Source organism: Python bivittatus, unplaced genomic scaffold, assembly GCF_059951505.1.
Source record: "Python bivittatus isolate LINGU-HERP-01145 unplaced genomic scaffold, Pbiv_v1 ctg000220_np1212, whole genome shotgun sequence".
NCBI lineage: Eukaryota > Metazoa > Chordata > Lepidosauria > Squamata > Pythonidae > Python > Python bivittatus.
This window is the reverse complement of record NW_028277048.1, coordinates 11,197,474-11,217,240: the sequence shown is the minus strand read 5'-3', so window position 1 is coordinate 11,217,240 and position 19,767 is coordinate 11,197,474. Positions and strand designations below refer to the sequence as shown.

General features: G+C 44.3%; 1 protein-coding gene across 1 annotated transcript in view; it reads right to left on the bottom strand.

Annotated features, from left to right (window-relative positions):
- The window catches only part of LOC103053283 (lysozyme C, milk isozyme-like), a 63,823-nt gene extending 50,582 nt beyond the window's left edge, over positions 1-13,241 (bottom strand). Inside the window, exons 1-2 of the mRNA XM_088137897.1 lie at positions 13,079-13,241; positions 387-398 (exon numbers count right to left, since the gene is read on the bottom strand). The gene's annotated coding sequence lies outside the window, so the exon portion shown is untranslated. The remainder of the gene's footprint in view (positions 1-386; positions 399-13,078) is intronic.
- Between the last annotated feature and the right edge of the window lie 6,526 nt (positions 13,242-19,767).

The window sequence follows — 19,767 nt, the reverse complement described above, 5'->3', positions numbered from 1 at the left end:
ATTCCCCGTGTGGTATCATTCAGGGATTCCCTGTGATATTTTTAATTTTTATCCCATTCAAGGGAATGAGGATTTCTCCTTTTTCTTCTTCATCATTATCCTGGCTCCCCTCATCAACTGAAGAAACACACTGATCAAGATCCTGGGTTTGGTAGAAGCCACTGAGGTCTAGTGTATTGCCCACAATGGTCTGGGTGTGGCACACGCATGTGCAAAGTGAAGCCTCTTACCACAGCACTGCCAGCCCCACCCTTTTCAGTGAGATCTTCTTCTTTCTTCTCTCTCACAAAATAACCCCCCCGACCTGGTTTTCTAGAACTGGAGAAGGAAATGAGCATGTCTTCAAAATCATGGTGACGAGCTTCCTCAGAGACATCACATAGCACAGGATTCCTCTACTCTTCTTAATCCTTTGAAATGCCCTCCCTAATTTAGCCAAAGGCAAACTTTTTTGATTGCCCAAAAGAATGCTAGATGCTTTTGAATATTGGACAGATCATCAAAATAGTTTTACATGGGTGGGCAAGCCATTCTTTGTTTGGCAGCTCCTGGGGGTCTCCTTCAACCCGGATTACCAAGTTTGATGGAGTTGTTTGGAAGTTAAAAACACATCAGATACTCTTGGAAGTCCTCAAATAGGCTGAGCACACTTAGCAAAACCAAAGTGCCTCCAAACTCCTCCCGAAATCCAGGAAAAAACCCTGAAAAATCCTCATCCCACCCATGTACATAATGCAGCACTGCCCACGTCCCATTCTTGTGCCACCCACTGGAGGCTGAGCCTGCCACCAGCTGCACCATGCAGATGCCACAAATCATGTCATTTGCAGTGACCAGTGTCTATTAAGTGGAGACATTGCTACAGCAGTGAAGTGATGCATTTCTTTCTTATACCAGCAGACCATTACATCTGCAATTATTCCTGGCAGTTTGTTAAGATAATAGTTGTTGATAATATGATTCAAAGGCAGATAGATCTATCTGGTCTACGTAGCATGACTGGGGCTGGGTGCACAAAAGAATGTTCCTCTTTTAAGGACCAAGCTAGTGAGCTTGGTCCACGGCTTCTTTTCTCCCATCGACTTTTCTGGAAGAAAGCTCTACAAAAAAAGGTTCTTACGTCAACGTGGTTAATATTCTCGGCCACTCATTTATAAAAGCTGATCTCGCTCACCAATAATTCATCCCATGCTCCACAGCAGCTTTCTTTAGGCAGCTGAAATGATCAGTAGTGTCATCATGCAGTAAATGTATGAAAGGCACTGAAACAACTGCTTGCTACATTTCTGTGGCCCTGGGGACTACAGCTTAGCTTGCAGCACTGGGAGAAAAGGACCACAGGCAGGCTGTGTTCAAATGTTGATGTTGCCCTCCTGTTTGGATGCTCTGTTATGTGCCAGCTAAATGGATGGGAGTAAGATGGTCACCAAATTCTAAATTCTGGCATCAGTTTTTCTTATAGTGTAGAGGAAAAGCCAGGTCTTAATATAACTGGAAGTTAACTTAGAAATTGTCTGGCCTTGGAGGCCAGCTTAGAGTTTTCATGTATCAATTTCAAGGTAGTTCACTAAAATTGTATTAAGAGTTGCATCAGGATCTTTGTTAAGTGAAGGTGGGCTTTGAACCAACTACACAATTGGTTGCACAGGTCTCCTCTGCCACAGGAATGATCGGTTCAGTTATGTGGGAATAATGAAGGATGAAATGAAATAAATACAGCATGAAACAGAGAAGGACAACATGCACAAGACTCATTTTATTGAAAAATTTCAAGTACTTTTTGAAGACGTTTCAAACCAAAATGCTTTCCTTCTTTTCTATCCAGAACTCTTTATATCATCATTTGTATATATATATATTGTATGTATGTATGTGTGTGTGTGTGTGTATGTATATATGTATGTATGTATGTATGTATGTATGTATGTATGTATGTATGTATATGTATACATTTGTATGCAGAGAAACCCAATCTTCCCAACACATGGGGTACAAGCATAGAATCAAGTTATTAAATGCTGATTATACAAGGAATAATATCATTTTCATCACAGGAAGATGGAGAGAAATGCAGGATCATGAATCTCAGAGCTTGCAGCCATGAGTCCATTTTGACAGATCTCTTCCTTTGCAGTTCTTTCTCCAGGCAACCCTAAAAATACATATAAGAATATTGCATGTCTTCAGATGTTTCTTGTCGGTTTACTTCAAGACATTCAGGAAGTTCTCAGGTGAGCTAGTGACAACGATCATTCATCTTTCCTGTTCATCTTCATCATCATATTTATTAGTCACAGACCAGAACCACAAACAAAAGCACATTGAAAAATTTATTAAAATGCATTAAACTACATTAAAAATAAAATAAAACATGATAATATATTTACAGATTGGTGGGATCATCAATGGGCAGTCAAAGTCTGCCTAATTTTACAAACAGTATAACAAAATTTAGCTATGTTCAAGGAAACTAAATAATTCTGATCAGATAGCAACAACTGCGCATAGATCAGAATTTCCAGGATATTTTACCACATGAAGAGTTATTAAATGGGTCCATGAGTCCTTATAAAAAATACAATATAACAAGACATCTGCTATAGTTTCAATGGCCCCTTGTCCACAGAGGCACAATCTCAGCTTGTATGGGACTTTTTTGTATCGGCCCTCCAAAACTGCTGTAGGAAGAGCATTACAGTGTGCTAGAGTTAGTGCCCTCTGGAATTTGGAGACAGTGATGTAATTTAAGTATCTTGCTGGCTTATAAGAAAAGGCTTGACTGCTCAAAAAACATTCTTAGGTAGACCAGACTGGTCCTGCTGAACCTCCGGGTCTTTGATACGCTGTTCAAATTCACTGAATGCATGCTCATAACCCATCATTAGGAACGCTTCCCTAGAAAAGGCAAGATGTTGGAGTTTGTGTAAAATAGTCCTGGACCATACTGATTGATAATTGTCCTTACTAAGGAAAGAACTCAAACCTGTAGGAAAAAACAGTAGTTTCTGCCAAGGTGCTATAATACAAATCCAGTCACTTGTTTCAACTTTGGACAGGGCTACCTGAAATATGGCCCTTAGGAATTTAGATTGAACCTTTTCCAGAGGAGTAAAGGAAGGAGAAGGTCCTAGCTGAGCACCAGAGAGTAATTGTATGCGAGCCTTAGCTGAGTATAGCTTCCGTGCTGCTGGGATAAGCTGTGCTTGTCTGGTAAAATGAAAAGATTAGATTGCAGCCACTGGTTTTTGAGCATTTTGTGTAACATAGTTTTGGTGTGCACTGCGTTTAGTGGAGCTATGAAAAATCATGCCCAAGTATTTAAAAGATTTAACTTATTCAATATTCTGGCCATTTATCCTCCAGGTGTGCAATTTAGGTCTCTTTGCAAAGGTCAAAATCTTAGTCTTGTTCTAGGTGATTTCAAATGCTTTCTCAGAGTAATAACTGGCCAGAGCACTCATGGCTCGTTTAAGTCCAATTTGCATTTGTGATAGGAGTACTATGTCATCTGCATACAACAAAGTTGCAATATGCCTGTATGCCAATTTTGGAGGGTGATGTTCTAATTGATTTATTTTGGCCACAAGTGGATTTATATACAGATTAAACAGCAGAGGAGCTAAAATACAACCCTGCCTCACTCCTCTGTGAGTTGGAATCTCACTTGTGTGATGGCCTTCCATACTGCACCGAACTTTGTTTCTAGAGTTCTTATAGAGATTATGCATGAGCAATAGTAACCATTTATCAATGGTAGTGTAGAGGAGCTTAGACCAAAGTCTTGCTCTGGGAACCAGATCAAATGCAGACCTAAAATCAATAAAAGCAGTGTATCCTGTCAAATCTTTTTTAGATGTGTATTTTTCGGCCAGATGTTGAAGTATAAAGGCATGTCCATAGATAGAATGTCCAGACCTGAAGCCTGCTTGCTCATCTGCCAATATATGCTCTGAATCAATCCAGTCAACTACTTTATTGTATAAGTGTCTGGCATAGAGCTTACTTATTATACTTAACAAACTAATGGGCCTATAATTAGCAGGCAGGTCTCGGGTGCCCTTTTTATAGATAGGCACAATAATAGCTAGGCCCCAATCCTCTGGAATTTGTGCAGTGCGATCGATAGAGGTAAACAGGGAAGCAAGAACAGGGGTCCACCGTTCCAAATTGTTGTGTAGTATTTCGAGCGTAATAAAGTCATTGCCTGGAGCTTTACCAGGCTTTAGCTGATTTATGAGCCTCTTTATTTCAGCATTTGTGACAGAAGCCCAATTAGGAAGCAGGTTAACATTAAGATCTAAGTCAACTGTATGGCCTCTTCTAGTGAATATAATGCTCTAAAATGATCCTCCCACACAGATGCAGGTAGAAGGTGAGGACGTGAGAGGGTCCTGCCAATTGAATGGAAAGCTAAGAGGTGCCAGAACAGAGTGGAATTTCTGGCTTGAGATGCTGTTATCAATTGCTGCCAGGAAGCCTTAGTGAATTCTCTTTTTTTGTTTTGTAAAAGTTGTTTATATTGTTTCTTCAGGAGCATAAAGTCTTGAATGGAATGCTCAGCTGGGTTCTCTTTATATAACTTAAATTCCCTGATCAGTTTACTTTTGGCCTCAGAACATTCTGCATCAAACCAGGGCTGAGAGGAAGAAGTCCTACCCCCTGGATTTTCTCTTTTCCTTGATATCTGGGTGGAGATCACTGGCTGGAGTAACTGAATCAGTTGTGCAAATGTCTGCAGAGGAGAATCCCCAGACCTCTCTCTAACTATGGTGAGGTGCAATTGCAGTGCTGCTTCAGATGGAAGCAGCTGAGAAATTTGCTCACTAAGTTGCTGAGTCCATTTGACATGGACCAGCCTCAGCTCTGAATCTGAATCCCAAAGTGGGGTGGGTTCTGTTTCCAAACAGCAACTGTCAAATGCTTTTATAACTGTAATACTTGGAAGATGATCACTATCAGGTACATCTTCTAAATAAAATGTTTGTACAGAAGTAATCAAGTTCCATGAAATTAGAATATAATCAATCAGGGAAGGTCTTGAGCCAACCCAGTGGGAGAATTCACCAGGGAAATCACTACTGATAGATCCATTCAATAGATATAAATTTAGTTTGTTAATAGTTTGCAATAGACACAGCGCCTTATAGTCCCCTTCTGAGTCTTTAGATTGCCGGATTAACAAAGGGGGAATTGTGACTGGTTCTGGAGGGTGCTGGTGGAACTGAGTAAAAAGGGCCTTATTGTTCACCCCCACCCTAGCATTTAGGTCACCAGAAACTATTACATAAGATGAGGGATTATTTAGCATAAGAGTACTTATGTATGCTTCAGATTTAGTCCATAAATTGTTAAATTAGGACCTGTTTTGAAGAAGTGGAAGATAAACATTAACCAATAATAACAGAGCATTGTTAAATTTTAGCAGCACAGACATTGCATAGCGCTCCATTGGGTCTAGCTGTATAATATTTGAACGTAGTTTAGTTGAAATTTGTATACTTAATCCACCACACAATCTGCCTCGTCCTGCTCCAGGAGCTGCAGGTAGTGAAAAAGATTTATACCCACGTATATACAAGCTGTTATCAAGCCAGGTTTCTTGGAGTAGGAGTAGGTCGAATTCAGCGATGTAATTTATGAAAGCAGAGTCTTTGGATTTAGCATTCCAACCTGCAATATTCCAGGAGAGAATAGATAGGGACTTAAGAGCATCCAAATGTCAGTCTGAATTCCCAGTAGTGACTGTTGTTAAAGGCAAATCCTGAAGGATGGTGGAAACACAAGATACTTCGTGTTGATTGTTGTTAGACTCAGCTATCGGAGAGATAGGTGTATATTGGATATCAGAGAAGGCTACATCGATATCAGAGTAGGTAGTCCCAGAGATGGCATAAGGCCCAGAGCCAGGCCTCTGTCTCTGAGAAGCTGCCAATTGCTGGGACAAGAGCTCTTCACCTTTGTTGGTTTGGTCTTCAGCATCCCCATTTAGCCCCCACGAGGATTTGTAGGCATTTTCTGGGGGATACAGTTGGGGAGCCACGTGTAGGAGGTTGTTAGAGGTGCATCTGGATCTGTGGAAGACAAGAGGTGACCTTTTTCCTCAGGATCTGCGTGCTTTGGATTCTCGAACTGATGTAACAATTTGTCAGGCTGCAGATTGTCAGAGACTGGGTTAGACACTAAGGATTCTCCACTGGTATTCTGTGTGGCTGGGCTTTTTATTACTGAAACAGTATCAGCAATTTGTTGATTAAGTGTACTGCCACAGTCCTGAGTACAGGGTAGAGCCAGATTAATTAATGGCTTTGCTGTAGAGCGTGTTATCACCAAAGTCTCTCTTAGTTCATCCAGTCTCTGTAGAAGGTCTGCTTGCTCTACATCTGGCAATGCACCAGACAAATCAATCAGCTTTTCTTCCAATGAGTCCTCAGCAGACTCCCTAGCTGTAGATACGTCAGGCCTAGCCCAAGGAACTCCTGGAGACTGTGTAGGTTCAATCAGCAAGGTTTATTAGCTAGCGCTTATTTACAGAATCTTTTCAGACTGACCAGTAGTTCCCAGGCACAACTCTCTACTATCTTCTGGAATGTTTAGGGATGCACCAGCTTTCTCCGCTTATCTCCAGAGCGTTGCTCTGGAGACGAGAGCACCGTTTTCACCCCTTCCTCCATTCCAGTCCATCACAAGATAACAGTTTGTTGATTAGCACTCCTCTTTCTCCATGTCATTGCTGATAAAACATCCTCAGAGTTGTCTGAGTTCAAGTTGCTGTATTTAGATTTTAAAGTGGTAATACCCTCTTGGGAAAACTGATCCAAAAGTGGGCTACCTTTCTCTGAGCAGAAGACACGTACTGGGAATATGGAAAAAGTGCTCAGGAAGGGCTTCTTCTTAAAGAGCACGCTAGGAACTGTAGGCTGCTTAAATGTTAGCAGAATTCGCATGCAGCCCTTCTAGATGGCAGCCATTCAGCATGGAATAAATCATTCAAAGAGCGCTTGTAGCAAAGCAGCTGGCTCAGGGACAGAATAACTACCTTTCTATAGCCCCATCGTCCTCTATTCACTCTATTGTTGGAAATCTACAGGGTGATCCGACTGATCTGTAAGGAATAATTACACTTGTCTCATCTCTGCCCCTTTTCCGCTTGAGAGTTATACCCTCCACAGTTATTCCTTTCTCTCCTAGTAGATTCAAAAGGGGGGTCACCTCAAGATTCCCTGTTAGCCGCTCACTGTTTATCGGCGTGAGCGACAAGTGTCTTTATAGCTTCTGTTTTATCTGGGTGACTCTCGGTGTATTTAACAAAGGATTCCTTTAGTGAGTCAATCTTATTTTTAACTGAAGTTAAAAGTTCAAAGATTGAGATCACTGTTTGTGCTGTAAGCAGGCATTGCCTAGTTATGAAGTTGGTGACATTCTCCCTTTTTAAGTTTGTATCATCCCCGTCCTGCATAAGCAAAGCGGCAGAAGTCCGGGGAGGGGAGGCATCTTCTAACAGGGAGGAAGGAAGTTCTATAAGCTCTTGGCTTTCAATTTCTGTCTGTAAATCCCATTCCAAAGAATTATGAGTGTTACATCTATCTGGAGAGGATGTAGGGTCAGGATTACTTACTGGAGTTGTCTGTTGGTTTATAGTATATTTGTCCATTTTCTGCTGCTTCAGAGGTCTAGATGAAATCCATGTTGCAGAGTGTGCACGCTGTCTCTTCTTCCTTTTTCCCATTCTTGAATCTTGGTTTATATTTTATCAAGTTATAGCTGGAGCAGACAGATGACCCCTCAGGCGATATAGTTTAAAATAAATTAAAATATGAAAAATAAAATAAAATACGATGTTGCAGGATAGAATAAAATGAAATAAAAACAGAGAGCATAGACTCAAAGCTGCTCACCCATCACCGTCTTGAAGTAACATTCATCTTTCCTGTTCACTGACTGATAAAGTTCCTGTGCTAGTTTTCCAAAGAATTCCAGATTAAAATCAAAGGAAAAATAATTGTTTTAGCTAACATAGCCCTGACTTTCTATTTCTCACAATGAAGCCCACATGCAACTGAGGCCCAATAGATACTTTGGACTCCCACATAACCTTGCCAGAGTCCGTGGTAGCCAGGGCTAAAGGGAGTTAAAGTGCAAAGTATTTGGTGAGCACCAGAGGGCGCATGAAATCCTACAAAAATCTTAGAATGCATCAGAAGGGCACACAGCAAAGAAACTTTTAAATCATTCTGAGTGTTGACCACATAAGGTCTGTACTGTTTGCTTTTCGGTACTCATTGCCAGCTTAAGGGTTTCCCATCTAATGATCTGCTGCTGCAGCCTCCTTTCCTCTTCATCCCAGGATTGGAGGCTTCACAAGTCGTCTCTCCCAGCTTCTCTCACCACCTTGTTCTTTCCCTACCAGATCTCTGATCCTGTGGAGCTCATCATCATCACAAATGAAAGGCAAGGATTCTCCAGCTACAGTCAGCATCACCCCCCACCCTCCATAAGGTGTGTGTCAGTCTACTTTTAAACCTGGGTTTAAAGGACTGTTAAACCCTATTCTAAAGCAACCAGAATGCAAGTGTAGCAATAAAAAGACAACTTGCCATATTCAGAAAGGGTATTTTCCCACTAATCCTAAAATTTGTACAATAGTCTAAAGAAACTTAATTAACCTAGATGACCACAACAATAATTTCAGTTGCTACTGAATGTTGCAAGTGGAAAGACGTTAAGGAGAGATTGACTAACCAGGCATCCATCTGATTGGGATCGCGCACAATTCCCTTAGCACAATCAACATCATCTGTGATGTCATCATTGGTGAAAGCTGCCAAAAGAGGCAAATTAGAATATGTCCGATGCTTCAAATGTATTTCCAAAGATTTGCATAATATTATTATTTCAAATAGATTCCTACCCAGTAGGAATTAAATTCATAGGACTTCATCAGTTTTGTATAAAATACATTCACATTTTTAACAGCATAACTGACTTCTTGTACAGCTGATGCACACCATGAAATGCCTTTTCTCTTGCTCTAACCATGTAGTGACAGGCCTGATAAATGCAGAACACTAGGAGTTTGTTTCCCATTTGGAGCTGAGTATGCTGGATATCCATGACATCCCCACAGTCTTATTGCAATCTTGGGAAGGAGAGAGAGGCAGAATTGTCTCACCTGAGTCCAAGAACCAGATTTCTGTGACACAAGGCAGAAACTACTGGATCAGGTTCCTTAGCTAGGTGGATTTCTGGCACTGAATTTGGTGCCCCTAACTTGTGCCTCTGGCAAGATATTGACTAATTTCACTGAAGATAGGACCAGGTGGGTCTGCCAAGCAAACTACAGATTGCAGGTGCTACAGATAGGTATGGGACTTCAAGATGGCGCCGCGAATGGCAGCCTCGGTGAAACGCTCCTTGGTGGGTTTGGTGTTTTTCTCTGTATTCTGCAGCTCTTTGCAGATTACATATTCTAGAAATGAACTTTTAAATATCAGACAGCATTCTGTTTATACAACTCCTCCTGTTTTTCGTGGCTGTGGGAATGCTATTGTGGACTTTCTGACTGCGGGGGCGGCGGCTTCCCTCGGCTTCGGCAGCAGCTTTGGCAGCAGCAGCTTCTGCAGCAGCAGCCTGGGAGCTAAGCGTAGATATGTGAGATACCGACGAAGGGGAAAGCAAGCTGGAATCTTGGTAAGACTGAGAAAGCAACGAACCAGAACTCCTCTTCCTTCAATATATTTAACAAACATACGTTCATTAGTCAACAAAATGGACGAACTATTCATCTTAAATCGGAATAATTCTGACTTCTTAAATGCTGCAGCCCTTTGTTTCACTGAAACATGGCTTAATCATCTGGTGGAGGATAGATCCTTACAACTTTCAGGCTTTCATCTCTATAGGGGAGATCGAGTTACAGCGTCATCGGGCAAACAAAAAGGAGGTGGAATCTGCTTTTATGTTAATACCCGTTGGTGTAGAGATGTTAGAATCTTACATAAATCTTGCGGAATGCACTTAGAGACTTTGGTTATTAACTGCAAACCGTACTATGCTCCACGGGAATTTTCTTCATTCATCTTGGTCAGAGTTTATATACCTCCTGCTTCTCTAAATAGTGCGATACAGACTTTAACAGATCAGATAGTCGGTATAGAACAGAAATATCCAGACTCTTTACTCATTGTTTTAGGAGACTTTAATGGTGCTGATCTTACTACCGAGTTGCCTAGATACATACAGCATGTTAGTTGTCCTACTAGGGGCAAGAATATATTGGATTATTGCTACACCACACTAAAAGGAGCCTACCGTTCTATATCGCGAGCAGCAATTGGCTCATCTGATCATTGTATGATTCATCTTATTCCCACCTATAGACAGAGACTTAAAACTGCAAAGCCTGTGATCAGAGCAGTGAAGTTATGGTCTGATGATGCTAAGTTAAACCTACAGGCCTGCTTGGAGTGTACAGATTGGAATGTTTTTGAAGCTGCCTCTGCAGATCTGGATGAGTATACTGATGCTGTGACTTCATACATTAGCTTTTGTGAGGGCATGTGTGTGCCCACTAAAAACATACTTATTTATAACAACAACAAACCGTGGTTCACAGCAAAGCTCAAACAGCTGCGTTGGGACAAGGAGGAGGCCCATAGGAGTGGGGACAGGATTAGGTATAATCGGACTAGAAATGTACTCACGAGGGAGATTAAGGCGGCAAAGAGGAACTATTCAGCAAAGCTGAAAAGTCAGTTCTCAGCAAATGATCCTGCGACTGTGTGCAAGAGCCTGAAGAACATCATCGGCTACAACCACCCACCTCTCCTGATTGAAGAGAGTCATCAACTGGCAGACGATCTCAACAGGTTTTATTGCAGGTTTGAGAATGATCAATTGATATCTGCGGCTGCCAATTGTATCTCGGATACATCATCAGTACTCGATTTTTCTTTACCTCTCCCCAATCCCCTGGGTCCCTTACCTCTGGTGATCCTGGAAAAAGAAGTGCGAGGTTGGCTTCAAAAGCAAAAGATTGGAAAAGCTCCAGGTCCAGACGGTGTGACTACCTCGTGTCTGAAAGTCTGTGCAGAACAACTGGCCCCCGTTTTCACGCATATTTTTAACAAATCACTGAAGACGGGCTATGTTCCTTCTTGTTTTAAGAGTTCTACAATCATCCCAGTTCCTAAGAAATCCCCCATTAGTGAGCTGAATGACTACAGACCGGTTGCATTGACATCTGTGGTCATGAAGACCTTTGAGAGGCTCATGTTGGCTCACTTGAAAGCCATCACGGATCCCCTGTTAGATCCACTGCAGTTTGCCTATCGGGGGAACAGGTCAGTGGATGATGCTGTTAATATGGCCCTTCACTATATTCTGCAACATCTTGAACTTTCGGGGTCTTATGCACGAGTTCTTTTTGTGGACTTCAGTTCAGCATTTAACACTATTGTACCAGAAATTCTGTACAACAAACTGATCCAGCTTACTGTGCCTGTGCATACTTGTAGGTGGATTATTAGTTTTCTAACAGGCAGAAAACAACATGTGAGGTTAGGCAAAATTATTTCCAGTACTCGGTTAATCAGTACTGGTGCCCCTCAGGGATGTGTGCTTTCTCCACTGCTTTTTTCCCTTTATACCAATGACTGCATTTCAAAGGACTCTTCTGTTAAAATTTTGAAATATGCAGATGATACAACTGTCATTGGTTTAATTCAAAATGGAAATGAGTCAGCATATAGACGGGAGGTTCAACAGCTGGTCTTGTGGTGTGGTAGTAATAACCTGAAACTGAATACACTTAAGACCGTGGAGATGATTGTGGACTTTAGGAAGAATCCTTCTCCTATTCCTCCCCTTACTATACTTAACAGTCTAGTATCAGTGGTAGAGTCCTTCAGGTTCCTGGGCTCTATACTTTCCCAAGACCTGAAATGGACGTATAACATTACAGCTATTATTAAAAAGGCACAGCAAAGGATGTTTTTCCTGCGGCAACTTAGGAAGTTTAAATTATCCCAGGAGCTCTTGGTGCAGTTTTACAGAGGAATCATTGAGTCTGTTATCTGCTCCTCTATAACTGTCTGGTTTGGTTCTGCAACCAAACAGGACAGACTCAGACTCCAACGAATAGTTAAGTCTGCAGAAAGGATCATTGCAATCCATCTGCCTTCTGTAGAAGAACTATATACTGTGAGGGTCAAAAGGAGGGCACAGAGGATATCTGCAGACTCTTCTCATCCTGGGTACAATCTGTTCCAACTTCTTCCGTCAGGACGGCGCCATAGAGCTCCTTATGTTAAAACATCCAGACATCAGAATAGTTTTTTCCCTCGTGCCATTGCTTTGGTGAATACCATGTGATCTTTTTTTTGCTCTTATCCAAACGCACCGTTGATTTTGCTGTTATCACCGAAGATAAATTCCTTGTGTATGTTTTATACTTGGCCATTAAAGTATTGGTATTGGTATTGGTATTGGGAGATTGTGAGGCTGTTGATGTGGGTGAGAGAGGGAGACTTCTCCAAATGTGGCCCTGCCTGGTGCTCATTAGAACAGAGACAGTACGGTGGTGGGTGGTGTGGGGGCACAAGGTGAGATATTTCTATGTGGAGGAAGTCAGAGGAGTTGTGACAAGTTGGGAAATGGGGCACTAAATGGGGGAACAGATTGCGGAAGGATAAGAGGCCAGCAGAAAACATGGTGGCCAGATACTGACACTGATCAGACAAGCAGGAACTCAGAAGAACTGAAAGAAACAATTCTGACAGACAGTGCTGGTGAATCGATGTTCATCAAGTCATGAAGAGTTAGGTGCAATTGAACGTCTCTTCAAAAGTATCATCTGACTTATTTGGGAAATTCCACTTTTTTCTTTTCTTTTCTAATGAAATAGATGTCAGTCCCCGGAAGTAGGTCAGGTCAGGTCAGGAAACAGACACTGCAAGGATTACAGGAATGCTACTTCACTGTCATAGAATATTCACAAAGAACTTGGAAAGCTTGTCAAAACTTCTCTCCCCACCTCTTATACCAAACAGAATCATGAACTCGATTCCTTTATCTACACTACGTGGCTTACCGCTGCAAAGCTTCTTGCAGCCATTAGCTGTACGGCCCTGTTTATTGTTGCACCACCAGCGGCTGTTTATCTGAAAAATCCCATAGTCGCGACTGCCATCTGAGTTTGGCTACCCCACAGATTTGGGGTTGTACCTGCTCTCATGGTAAGCCATACAGAGCCCTGGAAGAAAGCAAACAGGGAAAGGACTGGAAAAGGCCTCTGCTGTAAATGAAAGTGCTACCCTGAGTTTTTTAATACCAACATTTGAAACAGGACATTTAACCATCTTCTCATTCATCCCCCAACCAAGGACGGACCAAGAAGTCCCATACAGTTTGGAAACTTCAGGAGAATTTGGAATAAGTCTGATTCTTGTCTCAAAGATATTCCTGGGGTTCTTAGTGGCAGATGACGCCACCTCTCCTTTCTTCTCCTTCCGTAATCCTGGCGTTCCAGGGAGGAGGTACTTTTCCATGGTGGGTCTTTCGCACTGCCGCACATGTGGAAAATCTTCTGGGATGGCCCCTTCAACCCTGTTCCAAACTGACACGATTTGGGGGAATTCGAAGGAATTTCCCTTTCAGAGGATGCTTATCCTGAAAGGGATAACCATGTATTTTTAAGAAACCAAATAAACTATTGGCTAAGCCAGTGGTTGTAAAAAGACAATAAAGAGGCAAAAGAGGCCTAATTGTACTGCAGTTCTGCTCTTGCCCCAAACAGGCAACAAACTGGATATCAGTCACAAAGCTGTTCAATTATGTGGGAATAATGAAGGATGAAATGAAATAAATAAAGCATGAAACAGAGAAGGACAACATGCACAAGAATCATTTTATTGAAATATTTCAAGCACTTTTTGAAGACGTTTCAAACCAAAACGCTTTCCTTCTTTTCTATCCAGAACTCTTTATAAAAGCATCATTTGTATGCAGAGAAACCCATTCTTCCCAACACATGACGTACAAGTATAGAATCGAGTTATTAAATGTTGATTATACAAGGAACAGTATCATTTTCATCACAGGAAGATGAAGAGAAATGCAGGATCATGAATCTTACAGCTTGCAGCCACGAGTCCATTGTGACAGATCTCTTCCTCTGCATTTGTTTTCCAGGCAACCCTAAAAGTAAGAATAAGAATATTGCATGTCTTCAGATGTTTCATGTAGATCTACTTCAAGACATTCAGGAAGTTCTCAGGTGAGCTAGTGACAATGATCATTCATCTTTCCTGTTCATTGACTGATAAAGTTCCTGTGCTAGTTTTCCAATGAATTCCAGGTTAAAATCAAAGGAAAAATAATTGTTTTAGCTAACATAGCCCTGACTTTCTATTTCTCACAATGAAGCCTACATGCAACTGAGGCCCAATAGATACTTTGGACTCCCAAATAACCTTGCCAGAGTCCATGCTATCCAGGGCTGAAGGGAGTTAAAGTGCAAAGTATTTGGTGAGCACCAGAGGGCGCATGAAATCCTACAAAAATCTTAGAATGCATCAGAAGGGCACACAGCAAAGAAACTTTTAAATCATTCTGATTGTTGACCACATAAGATCTGTATTGTTTGCTTTTAGATTCTCATTGCCAGTTTAAGGGTTTCCCATCTAATGATCTGTTGCTGCAGCTCCCCCCCAATAAGCTGTGTGTCAGTCTACTGGGTTTAAAAGACTATTAAAGCAGCCAGAATGCAAGTGTAGGAATAAAAAGACTACTTGCCATATTCAGAAAGTGCATTTTACCCCAAACGCTAAAAATTGTAAAATAGTCTGAAGAAAATTGATTAACTTGCATGACCACATAATAAGTTTGGCTGGTGTGGGTCTTCCAGGCTGTGTGGCCATGTTCTGGAAGTTTTGTTTCCTAATGTTTCGCCAGCATCTGTGACCGGCATCTTCAGAGTGCAGGAGCACAGACAGGAGCAGTTCTTTCTGTGTTCAGGATGATGTGACCCTTTTTGTGGGTATTTATAGAGATCTGAAGGGGGGGGGGGTTGGGGGACGGTTAGGGGGGGCTAGGGGGGGGTTGTTTTAACGAGTGGCTGCTTGTTTTGGTGTCAGAATATGTGTGTGCCTTCCTGGGGGTTAGGCAGGGTTTTTTCTTCTATTGAGTTGTTGATGAGTGGCTGCTGAGGGTGATTAGCATGTTCATTGTGTGAACTGTTCACACGTCCTGGTGGTTGAGCTGAGTTTACTTGCTACTGAATGTTACAAGTGGAAAGATGTTAATGGGAGATTGACTCACCAGGCACCCATCCTATTGGGATCCTGCACAATTCTCTTAGCACAAGCAATATCATCTGTGATGTCATCATTGGTGAAAGCTGCTGTCAGAAAACGACAGACACGGGTTCGGTTGTCCAGTAGACAGAAGTTTTTATTGGGCACGTTTGCAAAGGTGGGTCCCTCCCGCAGCAATGGAGGAACCCCGAAGCAAGGTCTGACAGGTTTTTATACCCCCTATCTGTCCTCCCCCTCCTACGAGGGCTTGGCTCACAATCTCACCTTTTTTACCGCCCCGGAGCGCCGCTAATTAACCGCAAAACCGCAGACATTCCACTTTCCGAATCCAATCAGCGCAATACACATTCCAATCCCCACTTGACCCGACAGCCGCCCCTGCCGTTTCTCTTCACTCTGGAGCGAACGTGCCTCTTGCCTGCAGTCTTTCCTCCCTCCTGCCGTCCTTCTCCACTCTGATGCGAGTGTGCCTTCTGCCCATCCTCCCTCCTGCCGTCCCCCCAAGGCTGCCCCATGGTGCACAGCGCTCTCCCTTAGCAAACATGGTTCGTTTGAGGCCCTCACTTCTCCCTGCCTTCTCACAATCCCCCCTTTTTCTTTTCACGCCTCTGTTGGGCCTCAAACCTGGCTAACAGGATTGCTCCCTCGTCCCGGACCCGGGGCTTCACACACTGGGACAGGTAATTCCCACAAGCAGGGAGACATTGCATTAAGCAACATACTAGGACCAGTAAGGCAATGAAACCAATGGCTAGTACAAAAAGTTGTTTTAACCAAGCAAAGTTAGGTAACCAACTAGTGAGCCACGACCAATTCCATCCCTCTGGATCCTCGGATATGCGAGAGGCTAAGGTCTTCAACTTGGCTAGTTTTGCTTCAACATAATTCTTATTGTTGGTTAGGTTAAAGCAACAAAGACCTTGAAAAGATTCACAGCCTTGTCCTGCCCTTAATAGGAGATAGTCTATAGCTATCCGATTTTGAATGACCACCCTCCTGATCTCAGTGACTTCTTCAGTGAGGGCTGCAATGAGAGAGGATGTAAGGTTGACACTTTTAGCCAGGAGGCAGGCCACCTTCCTTAGGTCCAGGTAAGCTCTTCCGCTTAGTGCAGGAACCCCTACTAAGGAGAGGGCCAGAGCCATGGCTTCTGTTTTGGACAAGAGTGTCACATCACTCTCACAATCAGATGGCAGCTCCCTTTTTCTTTTTTTTTTCTTTTGATGGGTGCGCTTGCATTGGAGGCAGGGCATATAAAGAGGTCAGGCGCCCTATGGCACAAGGGCCCCCTGAACTATAGGCTGGAACATAGGTGTAAGCTTCATGTCCACATAACAAAAAGAAACCTTTAGGTAGGTATAGAGGGGTTGAGGCGTAAGGGATATTATAGACCCCTCCACAAGTGAAAGCAGGACCTTTTGAGGGCAATGGGGGGGTACGGTTCTGGGTATTGTTGAAATATACACATTGAGTTGCATTGGTTATCCCCAAGAGATTTAGAGCCATTTGCCTTTGATTAGTCCAGGGTCTTGGTATGGGAGAAGACCCAAAATGATAGAACATCCCCCCCCCACGGGGATCATCCCCAGTGATCAAAGCTGTCTGTGCCAATTCTACGCCTTTATGTTGGTCATCTCCTCCCCTGCCTTAGTTCAGTTCCTTTTAAGTTTTACTTTGAGTCCGTCTCCCGGTTGGGCAGTCCATGGTCGGGCCCCTGTCAGGTCCGAACCGCTGATTCAGTTGTCAGGAGAACTTGGTATGGTCCCTCCCAAGACGGCTTCAGCTTCTCATCCTTCCACGTCTTTATCAGGACCCAATCCTCTGGCTTGTGGGGGTGTTGGTCTTTCAGCAAGGGGGCCGTTGAGCGAGGAGTCCCTGTTTTCTTAGAGACAAGAGAGATTGTGACAGTACCAAGAGATACTTTCTCAGGAAGGCATCCTTTAGCTCGGGGATAGGCTCTCCCATTGGAGCCAGGAAAGGTCTTCCCATCATCAGCTCGAATGGGGAGACCCCCACATCCTTGCGAGGGGCTGTCCGCATTCGAAGCAGGGCAACTGGAAGTGTCTTTGTCCAAGGTAGCCCTGTTTCCAGCCCCAGTTTGGTGAGATGTTGCTTCAACACCCCGTTGGCCCTTCCCACAGCTTTACAGTGTCTACCAAAGCCTGCACCCCCCGTGAGACCCTTCGTGCAGTTTCTCCACCATCCCCCTCATGTCAGCACGGCTCACTACTGGGGTCCCCTCAATTATAACCCAATGACCTGCTTCCTCCCTGCAACCTTCCCTTTCCAGCAGCTGTGAGTAAACCCCGTTCCAGCCAAATTTTCCCGAAAGTGTGCACTACTCCCCAGGCATATCGCGAGTCTGTGTAGACGGTGAGGGACACTCCCTTTCCCAACTCTAGTGCCCGTTTCAAAGCGTGCACTTCACACAGCTGAGCCGACCAGTCCGCTGGTAGTGCCCCCTTCTCTATTGTCTCTCCCTCCGCCGTCACTATTGCATATCCTGACTTCCTTTGTCCCTGCTCTACTCGGCTAGACCCATCCACAAACCAGACCTCACCCTCCTCCAGCGGGACCGCCTGCAGGTCCTCCCGGGTCTTTGTTTGCAGCTGCAACAGGGTGGAGCACTCGTGCTCCACCGGCTCCCATTCTTTCCGCTCCCCCGCAAGAAACTCCGCTGGGTTCAAATTCCTGTCTGTTCCTACCACCACATCAGGACTTATCCGGAGAACTGTCTCATATTTCAACATCCTTCCTTCTGTCATCCAAGCAGCCGCCTGCTGACTAAGCACACTTAAGATCTGATGGGGTGAATGGACAATCACGGGGCTCCCAAAAGTGAGTTTGTTCCCTTCTGTCACTAGCACAGCAGCGGCAGCCACTGCCTGCACACAAGTCGGCCATCCCCTCACCACTGGTTCTAGGGCTTTGCTCAGGAAGGCCACTGGTTGATATTTCCCAGCCCGTCTCTGAGTCAGCACTCCAATGGCAGTTCCCCCATGGGCTGTAACGTATAGGTGAAAGGGGGGCCAAGTTCGGTAGAGCCAGAGCCGGGGCCGTCACCAGGCTCCTTCGTAATTCCCCCACTTCTCTGTGTCCCCGTCTGTCCATTCTACCCTGTCAGATGATCCTTTCAACTTCTCATACAGAAACTGAGCCTTGCTCATGTACTCATCTATCCATAGCCGGCAATATCCTACTAGACCCAGAAACCGCCGCACCTCCGTTTTAGTATGAGGGGGCTTCAACTGCATTATCCCCTGTATCCGAGAAGGATCAATCAACTTCTCGCCCTTCCGGAGTACATGTCCTAAATACTTGACCTCCCTTTCCACAAATTGGACCTTCCCTTGTGACACCTTCAATCCTTCCTCAGCCAACCAGTTCAATAAAGCCACTGAGTCTTCTCTCACCTTTACTTCCTTCTCTCCAGACACCAACAAATCATCCACATACTGCAGCACCCGAGAACCCCCAGGGGCCCGGAACCCCTGGAGTTTCTCTTCCAATGCCTGTCCAAACAAGATGGGGCTCTCGGTGTACCCCTGGGGCAGCACCGTCCATCTCAGTTGTTGCTTCAGCCCACGCCTCCCATCCCGGGACAGCGGGTATTGGGCTTGCCGCAAACCCGTCACCCCTGGTTTCAAGGGGATGCTAATTGGGGCTATGCGAAACCGCCCCGCCCCCCCTCCCCTCCCTCAGGGTTCACAACCTCCACGTCCGCCTCTCGCAACAAACACATCCTTTCTGCCTGTTCCACATTCCACAGCTCTACTACTAGACTACCCATTAGATCCCTTCCCAGCAAGTTCACTCTCGCCTGTGGGATCAGTAATACATCTGCAGTTACCTCCTTCCCATTCCACTCCAGTCTCACTCCCTCCAGTACGTCTGCCTTGACCGGAGAGCCTCCCACCCCCATCACCGATACCGACGTGCCCCGGGATTTCGCAATCCCTGGGATCGGTTGGCACAGCGATGTTCGAGAGGCTCCGGTGTCCACGAGGAACTGCTGTTCCTCGCCGGTGGGACCCACCGTGATGTTTACCAAGGGTTCCCCGTGGGTCCCGGTTGGGGAACCATGACCCCCTAGTCGTACAGGGGGAAACTCCTCTCATGTTCTCCCGATGTTCAGCATTATTGGGATCCCAATTTGGGTCTGCCAGAGGGAATTTAGTATCTGCGGCCAGGGCATTTGGGACATTTGCATTCCTTTGCTCCCAAGCCCGAGCGCAGCTCGCCGAATCTGGCCCCTCTCTTCTGGCGTATAGAGGTGGGCTAAAATGTAATTCAGTTCCCCCAGGAGTATTCCACCGGGCCGAGAAAAAGTTCCAATTGTTCGGCGGCGGTATGGGCGTTCTCTTGCATACGAGGGAGGGTCCTTTTAATTCCCTCAACTCACTGGGTTTGATGGGAACCGTTACGTAACTGGTGACGGCCACCCCCTGTGCGTTCG